We start from the raw sequence: 4,024 nt of genomic DNA, 5'->3' as shown, positions 1-4,024 counted from the left end.
CTGCGCGCACTTGAGGTGCAGGCGGTGGCTGAGCGCTCGCGGGGCGTCGGGGACGCACCGGGCCGGGAGTGCTGCACTGGCTGCGCGCACACCAAGGGGAGTTGCGAGGCAGGGTGCTTTTTGCTCTTTAAAATCCCTTAAACCCCAGGAATGTTCCAATAAATGTATTGTTCCATTGGACCCAAAGGGGAAAATAAATGCTACTGACGCGTCATGGAAAGAACTGTGACATAGCGAAATCTGTCCTGTCGCCTCGTTAACGCGTCTCCAAAGAAAGTAAGATCATGTAGCACCGACTGTCCAGTGGTCAAAGATCCTATCCATCCCTTCCTAACGTGCCCCAAGGCAGGAATCACAATCTGCCTTTTCTTTTTCTAAAGATAAAAGATGGTACTGGGGAGGAGATGCAGTGCAGTCTGGTCTCCAACTTTCTCCTCTCAGCCTCCTCGCGCTGGGATTATGCTGCGCACCACTATACCCATCCCCCTCGCCCTTCTAACAGCCCTCATATGCTTAGTTCATTTATTCATTGTTATTATTATTTTGGTAGTAGGGACCTAACTCAGGACCTTGTAGCTTGTGAGGCAGGAGGCGCCACCACTGAGCTAAATCCCAGGCCCACAAGATCATTTATTCAAATGTTGTATTTGTTCCAGGAACTACATGTTATAGGAACTACAAATATAAAATAAAATACTCCTCTCCTGTCGCAGCTGTTCCCACCTACCTACCGAAAGATAGCGCCTGGATTGCAGTGGCTCTGTCACCTGGTAAAGTGGAATTTTCAATGGGCAGTGAATGTGAGGGACAGAGCCCTCACAGGCAAAGTTTGTGGGATCTGCCTCCTGTCTTCATCATTATATTTCACGTCCTTCCTCCAGATTTCTCACAAGATGAGAGACTAAAAATGCAAATTCCACCGTCAAACTTTCCCCTCCACAGAAACAGGGGTTTTGGGTGTTCATTTATCGGTGAGGTTGTTTGAAACATTCCAGTGTTGTCTTAAGAAGCTCCAGATTTCCAGTCACTTTCAAGGCCTTAGGTACCTAATATGTGAACATACCATGCTTAAGAAAACAGCAATGCATGGTAATACTTCATCAGAAAATTAAGAGGGTGCATACTGAGAAAAAGGATATGGGGGTGGGGATTTTGAAAATCCTAAAGGTAGAAGGTGGAACTGGAGAGCAGAGGCACAATCCATTGATGGCTTGGGGACTGATGAATAATAGCACTGATCTTTTTCTTTCCTGGGTTTTTCCTTGAGTGCCTGCCTCTCACCATTACCTCTCTCACCGTTTTCACCTTGACTCTCTCAAGGCAGAATTTGGCTTTCTCAAAAGGAATCATGCAGTGGTTTTTTTGAGGTGTGGTTTGTTCCCCAAAAGTTCATGGCCCTCAGGAAGTTTAGCACTCAGGGATGGGGTGCTGAGAACTGGTAGAACCTCTAAGATGCAGGGCCTAGGAAGAGGTGGTTAGGTCCTGGGGCTCCACCTTTAGGGACGGACTGATGGGACTCATGCTGTCTCTGGGAGTAGGTCAGGTCTAGTAGAGGTGGATTAGCTCCTCTGAGAGCAGGTTGTTATAAAAAGAGTGAGCCTGATCCCTCCCCAGCTTCTTGGTTCTTTGTTTCCCATTCTTCCTGCCTCTGCTTTCCTTTCTGTCTCTGCCAAGTTGTAACTCAGCCAGAGAAATCCTCATTAGGACACTGGAGCTACACCCAGGGGTTAAATAAACATTGTTTCTTTATAATGTATTCAGCCTGGGCATTTTGTTCTTGCTACACAAACAGGACTCTTAGGAAAAAGCTCTCTACTGAGTTTGTAGGTGCTCTTCAGCTCCCTGTGGGCTTTGGAACCACTTGCCTAAACTGGATTAGCTGCCCCACCCCACCCCACCCCAGTTTGGCCATTTAGCATCCAAGGAGCCCGGTGTTTGGGCACCAGGCCATTTTACCTGGAGTGCCGGGGGTCAGATATTCTCCTTATCCGCCTCTCTTTCCTTCAGAGGCCTCCTGAAAAGCTCCTGCCTGTTCCTCAAGGGCACCTACTGAAGGCTCCCTCTAGTGAAGCACTTCTATTCCCCACTCTTCACCCCTATGCACAATAGAATAAACAATAGCAGCCGGTATCTCTTCACTATAGATATTTAGCATCGTGTGAAAATGAAAAGGCCCACCGCTCTCCCAGCAGTCAGGTGCCCAGACTCCTTCATTCTTGCCTATAGAAACTTCTGTCCCAAAAGGTAGTTCTGGTTACTATTGCTGAATTTTAAAATACCCCAACACTTGGTGGTGTAAAACCAAAATCATCCTACTTTGACCATCACTGCCCAGGTAAGAAATAACATTCCAATAAAAACAGCACAAGATCAGAACAGATACAGAACTTCAATGAAAGAAAATATAAAAATGGCCAATGAGCACATAAGAAATTCAACAAGCTGGAGATGGTGGTGATAATCCCAGCACTCTGGGAGGCTGACGCAGGAGGATGGCTTACTTGAACCAAGCCTGGGGAACTTTGCAACTTAGCAAAACTATGTCTCAAAATTTTAAATTTTTAAGAAGAGCTAGGGATGTAGCCCAGTGTGAAGGCCCTGGGTTCAAACCATGCCAAGAAAAGTTCAACAGTATAATCAGGTTGTTGTCGTCTCTGAGCTCACCACTGGTTCACTGGACACGGAGTGGGGCTCAGTCTCCTCCTCCTCCCTTCCATGTGCCCCAGTGCCGTGGCTTCCCTTCCTCAGGCCGCCGTCTGCCCTGGGGCCTATGGAAGGAATGAAAGGACCACTCTACCTGGCTCATCATCAGAGCAGATGAGCAGACTGGCTATCAGCTGCAGGGAAATATGAAGAGGCCACTTCTCGTCACTAAAGGGGTGCAGGCTCACTCGTCACTGGAACTGCAGAGGGACGGCCCCCTGAAACAGCTCCTCCTCATCCAGGAGAGGTGGAAGAGGGCGAAGCGTGAGGAGCGCTGAGGCCCAGCAGAACACAGATAAGGATGCAGCTGCCCCTCTCCCAGGATATTTTGCAAAGGACTCAGAGCCCAGAACCCCCCTCTTTCTCAGAAGCAGAAAGAGACACCTTCCCGAAATTCAGGGGGGTTTCGGCAGGGGTCCAGGCACACTGCTATATTTACTTAAGCGCAAGACTGAGCCAACAGAGCCACGTAAGCAAAGCCCCAAAAGATGACAGAATAAAGATAGAGGAGCAGGCAAACAAAATTGCAGATTTCAAGAGACATGTGGAGTTCCTTGTGACCGAGGATGAAAGATTAAGGATAGAAAATAAAAAACTAAGGGCCGAAAAGACCAGACTTCTAAAAGGTTCAACAGAAAAGGCGCCGGATGTGGGTGCTAATTTTGTAGAAAAATCAGAGGTATAGAGCTTGCCGTCACATTCAGAACATGCTGCAGCGTCTTCAACCTGGCAGAAGTTTGCAGCAAACACCCCGGGAAAGCCACGGACAAACCAACACCCTGCCTTCCTCCTTTGGATTTTCCATCTCCAGAACTTCCGTTTATGGAGCTCTCTGAGGACCTTCTGAAAGGATTTATGGGTAATTAAAATGGAAGGTCAGTAGAGGAGGTCGGAAGAGGAAATAATTCAGTAACACAGTTAATCCAGAAAAAGAAAAAAAAGGCGGGATAGGGGGAGTACCACGTGCAAGGGTAGTCCTGGAAGTGTCATCATCTGGCTTCTGTGGGAGAGAGGTAGGGCCAGGACCTGGGAACAGTCACCGCGAAGCACACTGAGGATCTGATTCGCTAGCACAGCTAATGACTCTGATTTGGCAGACACATCTCCGAGGTTGGCTTTCTCCTGATATCAACCAAATGGCTACCTGGAATAATATTTCCAAGCAACAGTTATTTTTTGTATCTTCAGGGTTTAAACGTATAAAAGTACGCTATGTGTAATTAATCTATAATGCAAAACCTGAATACAGTGGCCTGAGGAGCTGCCTTGTGTTTGAAACATGCTGTTTATCATGCATTGACTGTATGCATTCTGTTGGGCA

At 47.5% G+C, this 4,024-nt stretch overlaps 1 pseudogene; it reads left to right on the top strand.

The window, feature by feature from the left end:
* The first annotated feature begins 2,770 nt into the window (after positions 1-2,770).
* Positions 2,771-3,570, top strand: LOC104850609 (annotated as a pseudogene).
* The last annotated feature ends 454 nt before the right edge of the window (positions 3,571-4,024 follow it).

The sequence above is a fragment of the Fukomys damarensis genome, unplaced genomic scaffold (genome assembly GCF_012274545.1).
Source record: "Fukomys damarensis isolate Sample0158 unplaced genomic scaffold, DMR_v1.0_HiC HiC_scaffold_27, whole genome shotgun sequence".
Classification (NCBI taxonomy): domain Eukaryota; kingdom Metazoa; phylum Chordata; class Mammalia; order Rodentia; family Bathyergidae; genus Fukomys; species Fukomys damarensis.
This window is presented reverse-complemented; position numbering and strand designations above follow the sequence as displayed.